General features: G+C 35.6%; 1 protein-coding gene across 1 annotated transcript in view; it reads left to right on the top strand.

Moving 5' to 3' along the window:
* Positions 1 to 18,205, top strand: part of LOC5570428 — a 207,885-nt gene that overhangs the window by 189,061 nt on the left and 619 nt on the right. The window lies entirely within an intron of this gene.

Here is an 18,205-nt window from a genome sequence, read left to right as displayed (position 1 = left end):
CTTTACGAAATTTCCTCAACCGCCGCGTATAATTGAGAATGTAAATAAAGTTCAATCCGTCGTACTGAGAAAAAAAAAGCTTGTGCGCGACGCTCGACGTAAAAATACGGTTCCTTTGATTGTGTTGTTTTCGCTGTACTGTGAGCAAATGCCATAATTGTACAGTCAAAAAGAATTTTGAATTTTGATGACGAACAATGAATTTTAAAGGAAATTAGTATATTCCATCATGCTGAAGGAATGAAGGGAGATGCCCGTAGATCTATATATTCTAGTAAAACATTTTATTATAGCGTTGATATATTGTGTTTCAACCACTCAATACATCACAGTGAGTCGTAAGTTGTGGGAAGAATCTGGGAACTGATTGCGACGGAGTTGAAAACGATACGATGGATTGAGAATACGATAAGATGCATTTTTTTTTTTGCATTATTTCCAAAAACAGATCAAGATTTATCAAAATGTTATTGTACAATGCTAAAGCCGTTTTGAGAAAGAATTGTTTGGCATCGGTTTGTATCAGCATCATTCACTGCAATACTGGGAAAATTGCAGCTCTCACTGATCAATGCTTAATACGATGGATACTAGCACATCACCCTAACCCGAAAATCAAAAGATTCACGGAACGGAGAGAGAACCAATCCACTCTTAACTGGGAGCCTCGTTAGAACGCGTTCACCATTCAATCACTGAATGCATGTGACTGAATTCGCGTTTACTGAATCACTCCGCCGGATCTATTTCCAGCCAATGAGCATTCATCATAACTCAAATATTAACGCCACTCCTGCAGAATCGGAATGTAAATAATCACTGGCTACTGCAATCGGATGCCTTCGGCACATGGAATCGCTAGTGAAGTGTTTCCCATGGTTCTCATAGAGCAGAATTCTAACAAAAATGCTGTTTTTCATACGTTTTTTTTTTTGCAGGAGGGGTATACGCAACGAGGTACGGCTACCGTTCATGTTTTATGAGTGTGTTAGTGTTGCTCACAACGCTGCTAGACATCTCGTTGGTTGCGGATTGAAAAGCATCAGCGTTTGCTGCTTGGCTTGGCCCGCGTTTTCGACCTGTGCTGTTTGTAGTTAGGCGAGCTTTGTTTGTAGTTGACAGCGGTATTCCCACCCTGGCTTTTTGGCCCTCAACTTTCTCAAACAACTGTCGTTTAGGCAAACTTAGGCAAGAAGAATCTTCTTTAAACGATTCCTTAGTCTTAAGCACACATTTGAGCAAGATATCTTCGCGGGGAGTTGCGGGGAACGATTTGTGCGATATAAAGAAGCTCTTCTCTAATTATTTGAAGTAACTACAACAATAAGTATTAATTTAAAAAAGTTTACGATACTTGAATATAAATCTGCATACGAAGGTGTTAAATCTATATGAGAATGAGTTATGGACCAAAAACAAAAAATACTGAAACCCAAATTTGCACGGTTTTTGGCGAAAATGGATTAGTTAAGGTTTGAAGCAAAAAATTAGGTTTTTGAACATGTGCAGCTATTTATGTCTCAATATGTAGAAACATATTTTTATCTCTAAATTCTCGTACGTATCCTTAACTAGCTGATATCGTAGATGAATGCTTAACTCAGATTTTCAACATAAAACTTTGTTTGGAAATTGGGTTTTAGCCAGTTATTTGAAAATCTGGACATATGTGTGTTGGAACCCATCCATGGTAATCAGTAGTAAAACTGCCAGAATCAGTGTTGCCACAAGTACCTATTTATCAGGAAAGGTACAGATTTTTTGATAGTTTTTGGTACAGATTACATATTTTCCACAAAACTATTATCAAAAGATGCTATTTCTCTAGTATTTGATTAATTTTATATAATAAATGAATTTATTTCAATAAAAACTATGCTAAATTTTTAAAATTATTATAATATAAAGGGTTTCTTTCAACAATTTATGTTGGGTTTGGTACAGATTTTGGGTACAGATATTTAGAATCTCTGGTACAGTAAAAAAATATTTTTGAGCCTTCGGTACAGATAGAAATGTGGCAACACTGGTCAGAATATTACGCAGTTGACTTTCCAGGAAAACGTTTAAGATTAAGTAAGTAAGATTAGGTCTTAATTAAGTAAGTAAGATTAAAGTAAGATTGTCTTTTTCTGCTTGCTTGGAGGATTAGATCACTAAACAGTTTGATAAATTGTAGCTTGAATTTCATGTAAACATTGATAAACCGGCTATTATACGACTTTGGCGGCCTAAAGCTCGAACTTATAACGTGCTGGAACAATTCTGAGACTAGTATCAGATTCAGCAATCCCAAATTTATTTGAGGCACATGGTTTGATCCTTGAGACAATCAGAAATGTCATTTTTGTTACGTTGTATAAGAAATTGTAATAAAATTTAAAATTAGTTCAGCTCCGTTATGCCTGATGGTGCTGGAACTTTTGCATAAACAAATAAGCAAATCAAATTTAAGCAATTTTTGGTCTGGTTTTTATAGTGTTCTTATGAAAAAACATACACAATTTGAATTAGATTGCAATTTGTCAATTCAAGCCTACCTTGTTCAGCGTTGTTGTCGTAAACAACATTGAAATATTTTTGCTGTCAGTGAAAGCTAATAAAAACTGTTTGTGCTATCATTGAGAGCAAATGGAAAATTCACCGAGATATACATATTTTCGTTTGATATCAGAACGAGCCTGCAACAAGATTATGAGATATTTTTATATCCTCATAATTTTGATACATGAAGAACTGAATTTTTAATCATGTCCAACAGAAACTAAATCGGCTGAGACTTTTTGTTAGCTCTCTAGAATTTCAAGTCGAAAGTGGCATCAACTCTTAACTTTATGTGATTTGTGTGTGTTAAACGGTTTTGTTTGAAAGCTTTGTACAATTTTCACCAAAAAGCACATATAAAAAGTAGGAGAATTGTGACACAATTATCACATAAAAACAACGCAATTTGATCTACAATCACCTCTGTTCATTATTGAATTAGGTTCCAGAAAAAAAAACCTCAGCCATCAATGGACAACATTTTAACGAGTTGTCAAGTTTGACAGGCAACGTCAAACCCGTATTCCGCCGGTTGGTTGACAAAATAATGCACACGCAGCTTGCATTCATTGAAACCTGAGCACATGTGTTAATCCGTTTAAATTTGCGCCCGAATTCGCATCTACCACCGTCATTATCGACACATGTAGGTACCGTAAACCAAGGTTACATTGATCAACTTTTTAGAAATTTTAAAGAATTTCGTTTAATAATTGAAAGGTTGCAAGTTACTACAAGTGCTGGCATTCAAAGCTCGTGATTATTTATTGTATATTTTGCGAAAAGTTTTAAACATGTTTAACAAAATTTCCATTTTTTATTCCTCTTATTTGGGACTAATCACCCATGTAAAGAACTTTCGGTAGTACTTAATTAACGTAAGTATGATTGAGAAGCGCAATTAATACATGTAACATGTTTTATATACAAAAATTTTTATTATAAGGTCATACTGATCAACTATACCCGGTTGATCAATATTACCCCTCTTCACGGTTTGTACTGAACAAACTGGCGGTGGGCCTTTGTCGGTGATTTGGCTGTTTTTGAAATCGATCTTTTTGCAACAGGCTCAAAGCAGCTACCGTGAGGAACTCTGCGGCCTCGAAAGTATTGCCATGTTCAAGTCAAGGCCCGATTTAGTGACTCACGTGCCGCTTGCTTTTCCTATACATGCTGCCTTCGACGACTGGTTATGGTGTTGTATTGGGCAGGGAGGTTTAAGCAAACGTGTCTCTTGTATGTGAGGTATTTCCGGAGGCTGTACGGGGTTGCATTTCATAATCGATGCCAATTTGAGATGGAATTTTTCCATGTTGCTGTATGTTTTAACATACGATATTCTATGTAACTCATTGATACTATACTAGGGAGGAAGCTTCAGAATCAATTTCAAAATTTTATTTTGAATTCTCTGCAGAGCTTTCTTCCTGGTATTACAACAGCTAGCCATATTGGTACAGCATACAATATGGCTGGCCTGAAAATTTGTTTGAATATCAAAAGCTTGTTCTTAAGGCAAAGTTTTGATTTTTTATGAATAAGGAGATAGAGACACTTTACAGATTTGTTACATTTGGCTTGAATGCCCTCAATGTAATTTTTGAAAGTTAAATTCTTATCTAGCATGAGCCCTAGATACTTTAGTTCATCTGACCAATTTATTGGAACCCCTCTCAACGTGACAACATTTCTACTTGAAGGTTTCACATAAAGAGCTTTTGGTTTATGTGGGAATATTATTAGTTGAGTTTTGGAAGCATTAGAAAAAATCTTCCATTATGATGATAAAATATCCAAACTTTTTTGCAATCGACTACAGATGACACGAAGGCTTCGTCCGTTGGCTTTGACACCCTGTTGTGTAGATATTTACTCAACCTATCAACTTCAAGCAACCTCCACGCAACTCGCAATTCTCGTGCCGCGTGTTTTGCATACCTGGCGCTATGCCTCCGCTACGAGAAAACCCATCACAATTACGACGTCATTTTGTTTGATTTCTTTCACCAACAACAACTTGCACGCAGCATCACCAAGCGAGTATATCACCACAACACAACGGACATACTTGTCTTCATTTATTCGTGCTATTAGAATCTAAAGCTAAAAATAACGTTGCCATCAATTCGCAGCGCCATCAATTCTAAACATGTGCTCGTCACGGCTAGTCGACTGTGTTCTGTTCACGTATCAGTGGGACTTACTTTTACGCGCCACGTTACATTGGCAAGAGTTGAAGGGACCCATTAGATTTGCATCCGAAAGGTTCCTATTTGACTGAAATGGTTGGACACATGGGCGCAGTGAGGATTTTCATCAGGAGAAAAAATAATGTAGTATTTGAAATAGTATCATTGAGAAATTTAAAGAAGAAAAGTTTATCACGCAATTTTATATAAATATGAATGCTAAAACAAAACTGAAAGAGTGCATAAACCTTCGTAGCAAACTAATTGATTTTTTTCCTATCCGTAAATGGGGCAACGCTTCCCCCTTCGTTTTTTCCTCCTGACTACGCCCATGGTTGACAACTGCCGCAATCTCAGAACGGTAGCAACTACGAATCGATACGTCGCCTTCTTGGCCAATCATACTCAAAGCGGACAATTGCAGCCGGTTCCACTGCAGTGTGCCGTATGGCCGTCAATAAGATTGATTGGCTTGGACGGTGGCCACCGACGACAAGTCAACACCATCGAAGTGTTGCGTCGTGCCGCCGGTGAGATGTCTTTGGCCCTATGCCAGCGAGTAAACGGAGCTGGCGCGACGGCAAACAAATCTTCCAATTTTATTGATATTTTCATCAATCAGCGAGCAGGGCTGGTATACTCTGACACGTGAAAAAATGGGCCTAGCAACGTCAACTTGATCCAGAGATCAATCAACGTATTTGATAGCAATGAAATTTTAATTATTGAGATTTTTTCAATGAATTGTCACTTATTCTTTGAGAACCTCTGCTCAGCACAATTCGTTATGCTGAGCATACCTTTATGCGACAATCGTTCCTCCAAAAGGGCATCCGAAGGCCTTCGATTGTCTGGAGCCCCCCCATTTGCCCACTTCGACGAGGTCGATACAGACTTCATAATGCATCAATAATGCAGCTCACAAAAATACAACAGCGTAGCAAAGCGACACTCGTTCGTTGGTTGAAACAAATGCATACCGCTTCACTATGGGGCAGAAATCTACGAACTGTAAAATATTCATATGAGATGAACCCATGTATTTTTAAATTTTTGTTCATTATGGAAGTACTTGGATTTGTATCATGAAATGTTAATTTTTGACCCACAGTGCGCTTGTTGGGTGCAATTTTATGCAGTTTGCATTCCTATTTTTGCCGTTTATCACTTTCGTAGCACCGCACCATCGGAGGCAGTATCGTGAACGGCCACGACCATCATAAACGACGACGAGGGAGGGAACCAGAGTCGATCATAACATGACACCACCTACACACATAGTAATAGCATAGCATAGCATAGCCCTGAACCAGCAGTGGAACGTTCCGCGATGGAAACCGGGGTTCTCATTAAAATGGCAAATAAATAAAATCTAATCATAAAAGTAATTTTTTTGCTACGCGAAGTGCTACGCGGCTCAGGAGGGCTTGGCTGTCGATTTTGTTTGGAGCAATTAGTGCGGTGCGTGTTCGATCGTAGTGGGTGCTTGTAGCCGATGTGACATAATTAGTATGGCTTTAAAAATGTTATTTTTTTATTATCAACATTTCTGTTCTGTTACTAAGTGCCATTTACTTAGCGAATTCATTTCAAATATGTGCATACATCAAAGGGGCCCAGATATCCATAGTGGTAAACGCGCAGCTATTCAGCAATACTAAACTTAGGGTCGTGGGTTCGAATCACTCCGGTCCAGGATCTTTTTATGATGGAAATATTCTTGATTTTCCAGGACCTAGAGTATCTTCGTGCCTGCAATAGACAAAAAGAGTTCTCAGTTGATTACTGAGGAAGTGCTCATAAGAACACAGAACTGAGAAGTGGGATCTGCCTAATTTGGGACGTAATGCCAGGAAGAAAATGAAAATACGTTAGTTAATGTTAATAATGTTGCTTCTTTTGATGTAGGTATTCAGCATTTTGATCTATCCCCCTGGAAAACTTTTATTTTTTTCATATTGTTAATAAATAAGGTTGGTATCTTCACTAAACAAAAAATACTACTATATTGTCGAAGACACTATGAATATAACTCATAACTGCATTAATGTTGAAGGTTGAATATATTTTTTGATAAATCGTCTTAAAGTTGTTTTTTACATAACTTTTTCATTTTTTTTATTACAATTTTAGAATAGTCCAAGAACTTTAAGATTTTTTTAAATTACACAGCATTGCAGTATACATCATCTCGCAAAGTTTTCAAGCAAGAAAACAAGCTATTGCAGTTTGTGTAGTATTAGTATAGAACATCTTTGTCGAATCACCCAAAACTTACCGTTTTTGAATCTCTTGGAAGCTTATTTTATCTTTGAACAACTTCCTGATACTCATTGAAAAATCACGGAAATCATTTTTTTCACTTCAGGCAAACCTTCAGGTTGTTTGAAGTTCGTCATGCAGATTTCAGACAATTTGGACTACTAGAAGCTCCAAACTTGGGCAATTTTTATGAAAACAGCATTTGATTACTAACTTTTGTCACTAATTGTGTTTTACAAAGATATAAAAACAAAAGATGAATGTTTAGAAAATGACGACATTACAGTCTTTAATTAAAAAAAAAAACACAAAACTTGCCAAAGTTTTAATATAGAAATTCACGAGATTTGCTCTTAAATCCTGAATCTATTCTTAAACTATTCTCAAAAAACTTATCTATTACTGAGAATAGTTTAAGAATTGATTCAGGATTTAAAAGCAAATCTCGTGTATTTCTATTATAATACTGTGGCAAGTTTTGTGTTTTTTTTAATTAAAGACTGTAATAAACTCAATTTGTAAAATTCAAGCAATGATAACTTTTAAACCAATGCATCCAACAATTTGAAAATAATTTAATTAACAGTAAGGGTTACAGATTGCATCTTTTTACATTTTCTAGTGATAGCTGTCGTGGAGAAAGAAGTCCCTTTGACAATTGGTAGGCATATTGTGTTCTCTATGAAATATATGACAAAAGACATACAGAAGCACAACAAGCGAAACACTCAATAAGAAGAAATACTTTAAGTAAGCTGTCAGTTTATTAAAAGTTAAACCGCAAGTTTGTTATTTTTTGACAGATATCGAGATATCGGCCTTCTGATACCTGAAGGTTAATACATATAGTACAGGCTCATAACATTATTCCACACTTTTAACCCGTATAGGCCTGAGTGAAAGCAAAAATACTAAAACCCTCACCGCTCAGCGAATTCTTAACGGATTCAAATTATTTTTTGTTAGTTTGCTGGCCTACATATCTAGTTTCTAGAAGTTGCCAGAGGAACTCGTAAATATTCCTGTGGCCGGAGTTATTCCGGTGGGTTATTGGGCCAAGTCGGGTAAAACAGGACTATTTTTTGGGACATGCCAAGTTATCTTAATTTATTTGCAATAACAATAATTTTAATTTGCATAAATCATTAAGATCTGATATATAACATTATAAATGAAGAATTTTACACCGTTTAAAATATACCGGATGTTTCATTCGGACGTAATGCTCGGAAGAACCGGCTATAGCTTTGTTGGATACTAAACCGTTTCAATTCTCGAAAAGTAGAAATCAAACATAATTGTGCACTAAAATGCGTTCCCATAAGCTTGGCCCAGATGGGGACCCGATAATGGTCATATTTAGGATCAATCAAATGCAAAACTCATACAGTGAGAGGCAAAATAAAGTGCCCACCTTACCAGTTTTCGAATTTCTCTCATTGATTTGGTTCAAATTAAAGTTAACACACCTAAATCTTTTGTGATATTTTATTTTTGATGTTCTTTTAAAGTTGCACTTACGAAATTTTGATAAAAAAAAGAATTTTACTTAAAGAAAAAGAAAATCAATTTGTATTGAAAAAAAAGTAGTGACAAAAATAAGTGCCCACTTCCTTCTTGGCCCCAGAAAAGATGATTTAAGAAAAATAAAAAGCAATTTAATAGTTAATGTGTCCTCCTTTGGCCTTAAGGACTTGCTGGAGGCTCTTCGGCATGCTTTTCACCAGGTTTTGTAGGTGTTGTGGATCTAGTTCTTCCCAGGCGCGCTCCAAGGCTTCAAAATAATTATTTTTGTTGGTAACACCAGTTTTTTCAACCCTAGCATCGAGAATCGCCCACAAATTCTCGATGGGGTTGAGGTCTGGGCTTTGTGGAGGCCATTCCAGCGGTTTAATCCGACAAGACCGGAAGAAAGACTTGGTCTTCTTTCCAGTATGCTTCGGGTCGTTGTTCTAGAGAAATATGAATTTCTCTTCAAGGCCCGTCTGGATCAGCGAAACCTCCAGATTTTCCAGCAAGATGTTAATGTAGGAATCTGCCGTCATTATTCCGTCGATTTTCACGACGCTTCCTACTCCACTCCATGAAAAACACCCCCAGACCATCACATTTCATCACATCACACTTCCATGCGTCACCGTTCCTTGGATGTGGCGCTCCTGAAGCTCGAGCTGTCTAACCGAGAGCGGCGGGCTCGTGTGTAATGCAGAGCACCACATCCAAGGAACGGTGAAGCATGGAGGAGGAAATGTGATGGTCTGGGGGTGTTTTTCATGGAGTGGAGTAGAAAACCTCGTGAAAATCGACGGAATAATGATGGCAGATTCCTACATTAACATCTTGCTGGAAAATCTGGAGGTTTCGCTGATCCAGACGGGCCTTGAAGAGAAATTCATATTTCTCTAGAACAACGACCCGAAGCATACTGGAAAGAAGACCAAGTCTTTTTTCCGGTCTTGTCGGATTAAACCGCTGGAATGGCCTCCACAAAGCCCAGACCTCAACCCCATCGAGAATTTGTGGGCGATTCTCGATGCCAGGGTTGAAAAAACTGGTGTTACCAACAAAAATAATTATTTTGAAGCCTTGGAGCGCGCCTGGGAAGAACTAGATCCACAACACCTACAAAACCTGGTGAAAAGCATGCCGAAGAGCCTCCAGCAAGTCCTTAAGGCCAAAGGAGGACACATTAACTATTAAATTGCTTTTTATTTTTCTTAAATCATCTTTTCTGGGGCCAAGAAGGAAGTGGGCACTTATTTTTGTCACTACTTTTTTTTCAATACAAATTGATTTTCTTTTTCTTTAAGTAAAATTCTTTTTTTTATCAAAATTTCGTAAGTGCAACTTTAAAAGAACATCAAAAATAAAATATCACAAAAGATTTAGGTGTGTTAACTTTAATTTGAACCAAATCAATGAGAGAAATTCGAAAACTGGTAAGGTGGGCACTTTATTTTGCCTCTCACTGTAGTTATCAAATTCAATCGTTTCTCAGAAAGTTTACACTGATTCAATGTTCTTAAAATTTCGTCATATAGTGACCACATCATAGCCGATTTCGGAAATTATCTGTGATTTGAAATTTGCCTAGCTACAGGGGCACAAACGCACAGTACCCTTTTCACCACACCTGACCCAGTGACCCACCGGAATAACTCCGGCCACAGGAATATATTCCTCGTTCCTCTGTCCACTTCTAGAAACTAGATATGTGTGCCGGTATATTGACAAAAAATAATTTGAATCCATTAAGTATTCGCTGAGCAATGAGGGTTTTAGAATGTTTGCTTTCACTCAGGCCTATACGGGTTAACACAATTACATAGATTACGCAAAGGGAAACAATTGGAAAACTTATGAAAGTTTAGGAGATCTTTTATAAATGTTGCTGCAAATATGATGAAAACATGTTGCCAGAAAATCATATTGCGAATCTCATGGCATAGGCTTGTACGATGTTTAGTCAAGACTGGAATAGTAAGTGCAATTACTTTCACACATGATACAGAAATTCTTAAAAATTCTTCGTTGCCCCATTAAGATTTTTGAAAAAAGTATGATTTTTGTGAGTTATGTCAAACATATATTTCTAGTTCAGCAAAATTTTGTAAATCCCATAGTTTTTGTATTTTTTGCAAATCCCTTAAGATCCAGGCTTCCTAAAAAATAAACATATACTATATGTTTTGCACGAAAATTTTGCATACTGATTTTTTAAATGTTCGAAAACCATAACATGCTTGATTTTTTTCAATATGTTTTGTAATGAGGTTAGCCCGAAACCTCTTAACATTAGTATATGTGAGCAATTCTCGCTGAAACCAGGCCGCCATCGGCACCCATCGTTAGAATTCCAATTTTATGTCACTGATCTCTAGTTTACGATAAAACTATAGGAGTATTATTTTGAGTAATAAAATCTTGCGGCCATATAGGATTTTGACGCCATCGGTTTTAAGTAGTAGAATGAGTTTTTAACTTAGAATGATTTTTTTTAATTTTAAATAAAAGCTATATTCTTCCTCTGTACGAAACCATTAAAGGCTCCACCAAATCTACGCGACTTTTTATGGCGACAGCGACAAAAAAATCGTCGCGGTTTCGTTATTGTGTCGCTGCAAGCATTCTTCTATGAAACCATCCTGACTGACACGACGCGAATCGCTGCGAAATCGCATCGCTGTGGCTTAGACGCGCTCATCAAACAGTTTTTTGTCGCTGTCGCCGTAAAAAGTCGGTTAGATCTGGGGGGCCTTAACTTTGCTATGTATTTCAAGGGAAATATGAGACATACAACTTGAAGAAATACTCAAGATTTATCAAAAAATGGGCTTTTTCGCAAACTGTTTAGCTAGCTGGTGTACGAGGGGTCCACCAATTTGAGAAAACCGAAAGGACCACCTTTAAGTTTTATCGTTTCAGCGAGAATTGCTCATGTAGGTCGTAATTCAAAATTTAACGTTGGAATAATTCTTGCTTAAGGCTCTATCCTCTATGCTGTATAGAAACTGTAAATATACTTCCAAAGTATCCGGAAACAGTGCGAGGGTGAGTGACACTTTTCGAATCACATTATTTTACATGAGATTGTTTCACATAATACATTTGTCATGATGGATGTTTAACACGAAGTAAAATAAATAACTGTTTTATTATTTCAACCGTCACATCTTGTACGAAACTAAATAGCTTAAACATGTCCACCAAATTATAAACCCAGCGTTACTTACATCAATGCTGGGAATGGTAATAGTAGTAGGCTTGAATTTCTCGAAAATCACGTGGCTCTCTCACTACAGTAGTTTAAAATCGTGAATCTCATCAAGTAGCATATATTGGGTACATGATTTTCTCTAAATCAGTAGTGTCATTGAAGGCTCTAAATGCGGGAAATGCAGCGCGAAATAGAACATTTTTCTACAGTAATTTTGGGTTGCCCTTAGCAACGGGTGTTTTGCAATTTTCAAGGCTTTGTGCCTACAGCAGCGATGGGCGTGAGTTTCACTGGCTTCGCTGACTGTGATTGGCTTTGTTTGACTACTGTAGAATGAATTTCAGATTTTTTCCCAACCCTGACTTACATCAATTGGTCGGGGTTCTGCTAAACCGCACCAAGTGCCATTTTTCCCAAATTGAGTTTTTTACACCAGAGGACTCAAATAACCATAACCTTTCTACCATAAAAATATCGAGTTATTTGAACAGACCCTTGTAATCTTAGATCACTTTTTTTTCTCTGAAAGGACATGTAAAACTGTTATAGATTACCACTCAGAAAACACAAGTTCGAATCTCGATGAAACTTTTTTTTTCTGTTATTCTGTTCAATGGTAATGAAAATCAATCAACTTTTAGAACTTTGTAGTTATTTTTATATGCCAGTAAGACATCAGCAGCTGAAATGATGGTCATTTCTGGTGTACACTTCACGCATTGAACTGTGAACTTGTTCAGCAAAAGAGCATCAAATGGGAGCACTCTGGCAGAGCAAATTCATGGTTTTCTTCGATCATCACAATTTTGAAACACATCAATGTTGTCTTGCTAGAATCTATGTATGAACGCGTGAGGACCTTGATTCAATACATATTAATAATATTAATTTCAATGAAAATGTATAACTCGCTTATTCAAAGATATATTATGGTAAGTGTAAGAGAGCCGTTGCATTCATTGACCACATAGATGCACAACACAACTGCATTTCCAGACCTTTGAATAACAATGAGTCCTTCCCAATCATAGTACATAAACATTTGTGACATGGATTCCAACATGCATGGTTATGATAAACATCATGTGTCTTCAATTTTACTTCTGTTGTTGAAAACTACGAAACACATCCAACCATACCGAACCAAGAACCAAATTTTTCGATTTTTGTTCAGCCAGAGTGAACTGAGTGCTTTATATGCTTAAATAAAATCCAATTACATCGATAATTTATCATGATTTACTTGTATGTTTAATCTCGGGTTACTTATTGAACACTGTTAATCGCATGTAAGCGATAAAAAATTAAAATTAATCGTCCGCGATCAAATAGTACACGATAAGAATTCAAATTCAAATATCTCAGAAAAAAGTTTTTGGCACTTAGTGCGGTTGAGCAGAACCCTGACCAATTATAAGTGAAATACGATGCACCATTATGTTTTCTACGGTTTAGGGGGCAAATTTCTAAAAATTATGTGGTTTTTAATCTGCTTAAACAGTTTGAACGACACATATCTGTCCTCAGTTAATCTTGAATAACTCTAAAACGTGTAAAATTTGGGTTTGATGTTTCGACAAAGCTACCAAATTTCAGACTTTTCTGTAAACAAAGAATAATACAGGTGTAAAGTTTGATACTCACTTTTGACGATTAAAAAATAAAATGTGGGCTTCGTGGCCGTACGGTTAATGTTACCAAACATTTATCCGCATCGGGTCAAGAAGTGTGGGTTCGATTCCCTCTTCAGTCCGGCAAACTTGTCGTCTGTGCCTCTGGGCGTTGCATGCTAGTCCGTTGTCTAACCAGCTAAAAATATGTTGTATATTTCAATTCATTTTCATGCACATAATTGAAGCATCAAAATAAACTGAAATGTCAACGACAAATCGCTGATTTTAAATCGAATGCACTTTAAATTTAAACGATCATGTAACATTCAAGCATCTTTAGTTAAAAATTAAACGTGTTACTGTAACAATACATAAATTTGTTTTACTTTTACTATATTCTTCTGTTTACACTACATTGAAATTCAAATATTTTTATCTGTGTAGTACGAAGCTTTTTTCAAAGTACATAATCGTCCACTGAAAGCATTAACGTGTCCGCGTCTTCAAAAGAAAAATAAATTGCATTGAAAAAAAAATCATGGTTTTCGAACATTCAAAAATTCATTTAGTGCAAAACATACATATTTTTCTAGTTATCTTGGATCCCAATGGATCCGCAAAAAAAAAAATTAAAAACTATGGGTTTTACGAAATGTTGCTGAACTAGAACACGCTATGTCAAAACCAGCAGATTATGCAAATCGAATGTACCTCGGATTTTTTCCCGCTAGTTATCAGTATTTGGTCTATAATTTCATAATAGGAAGGTTACAAAATATTCTATCGGTGAAATTTTTTCCATACAGTAAAAATAGCTAAAAAGTGGGAAAAATCAAAATTTCACCGATGGAATATTGTAAAACCTTCCGATTATGAAAATATAACCCAATTTCTAAACTCTAGCGGAAAAAAAATCCGAGGTACATTCGAATTGAATAATCAGCTGGCTTAGACATAGCGTGTAGAAGTATTGGTTTGACATTGCTTACGGAAATCAGGCATTTGAAAAAACTCGATGGGGCAACTTCCAAACGTCAATTAAGATGAGTTTCCTCCATACAAATGTTTTATTGTAATATTCTTAGTTACCGTTTGGAGGTTGAACTCCTTAGCTTTCTGATAAAGTGAAATTTTGGGACACCTTGCTGTACATTAGGGTGCGGCTTATTTTTAAAAAGTTCTCAAAACCAAAAACTCGTCTTCTCTCTCAATTCAAATCACATAAAAAGAGAAACTTCAAAATTTGACCCAAAAATATTAACATTGAAAAGGTGACGCAAGCGACATGATTGTTTATGATTTAAAAAATAACCTTCAGTGAAGTATACATAACTTTGTTATTTTTCACTCAATTTTAAAGCTTTTAACATCATTCCCTTCAAAATTAAATTAACTATAAAGTTTTCACGAAATTTGTCAAAAATCAAAACAAGGTTTAGTTAGAAGTGCTTCCTCATTTAACTAAAAATTTAATCTTTGTTTGACCATAACTTCGTGCATATTCAATCGATTTCAAACCATTTTACATGCTTTCGAAGCTAATTTTATTGTTCCCAAACTAAAAAAATGTTCTGACCAAGTTATTCCTCAAAAACTGCACAAAAACATGATTTTTCACGGAAAATGCATTCAGCTTTTGCACCTTATATAAATACTTTACGTACACCCTGGACTTCCATTAGACATTAATTCTATCGTCTTAAACATCGTGAATTCTATCGTCTTAAACATCGTGATTTACTATATTTGTTCAATGATCTCGGGCCTTCCTTAGCCGAGTGGTAGAGTCCACGGCTACAAAGCAAAGACATGCTGAAGGGCATAGAATATCGTTTCTGCCGCACAATATAAGAATGTATTAAGAATTTAAAAACTGTGAAAGTACTCATAGGAACACTAAGCTGAGAAGCAGGCTCTGTCCCAGGAGGACGTAATGCCAATAAGAAGAGCAAGAACTAAGATAATTTTGCTAAAATAACAATTGAATAACATTTTAAAAGTAAAACAGCGAGAAATTGATGTAAATCATGTATTTTTTTATATAAATACTTCTATTTTATTTTACAATAGGAGGATCAAACGATACAGCCATCGTTGCAACATAAACTTCAAGGCAATCCAAACTGTTCATAACTCTAAATAAAAATGATACGGAAAAGTTTTTAAGTTTAAACAAAAATTCGTTGAGCATAATTATTGGGCTTCGCACAGGACATTGCCCGACAAGATATCTTTTGAATAAGATCAATCGATGTCACACTGTTGTGTCTCGGTTTTGCGGCTGTACAACCTCACTACATTTGCTATTTGACTATCCATCGTGATATGTACGTAGAAGACAATATTTCAATAAGGGCATTCGGAGTCCTTTTGAAATTTGGTTAGGAATTACCAATCTTATGGTTAGTCGCACTCTATGCATCATACCGAATTGGAGTACTTCGCATCATCAGTCAACGGCATTTACCCCAAATGGTAATTCATCGTCCTAAACAAATGTGAACTTAAACAGGGATATACCACAATAGAAATGGGTAAAAAATACGCGAATCAATGATTAACCAGTCAAAACATGTTTTCCTACACGTTTCTCTACATAAAATAATAATTTATCGCAATATTCATGATGTGAGTAATGTGCAGTAACAACGATGTGTTATATCAGTTTAGATTTTTCCTCTTCATTACACGAAAAATCATAATAATTTGACTCCCTATTCACTCCGTTTTTGAAGCAATTCTCAACCAATTTTGTTTTTTTACCAATATATCCTTTTTCTTGGTCTACACATAAAATTTTCGATTTGTCTTCCAGCAATTATTTTACTTTTTCTGAAACCAATTCGTGATGTACAGCACTTCTGAAATTGTTTACTGATATTAAGCAATCTGACTTGCTGGATAGTTGACAACACAAGCAGATTTACTTATTTTCAGTAACTTGTATGACAAGTGATGGATAACTAGCAATTGACTCAAACTTTTGCCGTATACCAGTAAACATAATTACTGAATCCAGCAAAAATTGTACTTGTCAACCGAGAAACTGAAAAGCAGCAAAAAAATCCCACTAGAGGAATAAATAACCAAGTACTGATTATTCAGCAAGTGGAAATGTAGCTGTCATTTTTATGCGAATTTACTTTGCTGAATGATCCAACAAATTTCATATTGCTGGATCGATTGCTGAATTTACAGCACAAAAAAAATCAGCAGAAATTTGCTGGTTTTCAGCAATAAAATTTTGGTGTGTAACTCTTATCTCTTGTAATTTTGTTTTTAAAAAGGCGGCAAAAACATAAAACTACGTACTTTGAGAAATTTAAATTTGAAACATGACTTAACGCATTTGGGGGAGATCCCCCAGTGCCGGACAGCACCCAATACCGGACAAAGTCGAAACATTGAGAAATCATGGTTCAATCAAGATGGTGTATTAGTAGAAAAGATAGCTATTATGTAAAATAATGTTTGCGTAGAATAACACATCCTTGAAATATGCATGCCTTTTTAAAAAAGTAGAAAAGTTTGAAAATTTTTAAAAAATTGAAGTATTCCCTTAATTTTGAGCCTATTTAGTAATTATTTTGAATAAGAAAAAATACTTTGGATCACGCAAGCATGATCGAACATAATCCTTATTTGATAGTATGAATGTATTTTGTACCATAATTGAACTAAATATGGACAAATTACAATTTTCGTTAAGCACCTCCTGTCCCTCATTTTCGGACAGCTTGATTTGTTATATGAAATCTTTGTTATTATTGCGTTAGTGTCTCAAAATACTTTCATTTTTCATGGGTTCCGTCGATCATGGTATCAAACATGCAATAAAATTAAGAAGAATGAACATTCAGAACAACATCGTAAAATGTGCTATTTTTCATCATATATGGAAGAGGTTTTTGATAGGCATCTTGCAAACTAAGAAAAACTCAAATTATTCTTGTAAATGTTGCAAATGCATTTAATTGGTAATTATAAACTATTCCTATAGTGTACACATTCAATAATGTTCAAATTCATTTCCAGATCGTGTCCGGTATTGGGTGCCACCTTTCAAGATCGAGCAATTTGGTACTAAAATACGTCATCAAAATGCAAAGTCAAAATTCATATTTATATTTTCAAATTTATTTTTGTACACTATAAAAATGATGATATTTATCATGAATGGGAAACGCTAGCCCATAAAATCAATATTTTTCGAATTATGAATATAGTGGCTTAAGTGTCCGGTACTGGGGGATCTCCCCCTACTTAAAAAACATTTTTTTTGGTAATTAGTTTTGAATGAATAAAAAAAGAAAGAACCTGAGAAATAAAAATAGTTAGAATTGCAGTAAGCACTTCAACGTCAGATAAGTTGTGAACAATTACAAATTGAAGACTTTCCCGGTCGACTAATATTTAAGGTGAAGATGAATAGAAGCCAAGCCACAATTTTTTAAGAGCACAATTCTAAAAGAACTAAACGTTGATCTGAGCTGGAAATGTGATCGATTGATCATTTCCAACCGATTAAAATTTCAACGGAAACGGTAACGTGGATTTTTAGGTATTTGGAGGTTTGGCTTTGATTTATCTTCACCTTAAATCAATAATTTACTTTTCTTTGCAGCAAAGATTGCTCTGTCAAATAATGCTTATTACAATCATAGCATCTATTTATTTTAAAACACATTTTTCTTAGCATAAATAGTGATTTCAAATTGGTTCCAAGATATGTCATAAAACCATTTGGGGAAATGTGATCGAATCCATTAGGTTCAGGAATACAGTCACCCCACAGTTATGGATAGCACACAGATTTGGATCAGAGTTGGATTAAAATGGGAATATCTCATCAAACATAGTTGCAATTACGCAAAACA

Source organism: Aedes aegypti, chromosome 2 (genome assembly GCF_002204515.2).
Source record: "Aedes aegypti strain LVP_AGWG chromosome 2, AaegL5.0 Primary Assembly, whole genome shotgun sequence".
In the NCBI taxonomy this organism is placed as follows: Eukaryota; Metazoa; Arthropoda; class Insecta; order Diptera; family Culicidae; genus Aedes; species Aedes aegypti.
Note: the sequence above shows the minus strand (reverse complement) of the source record. Positions and strands in the feature narration are given on the sequence as shown.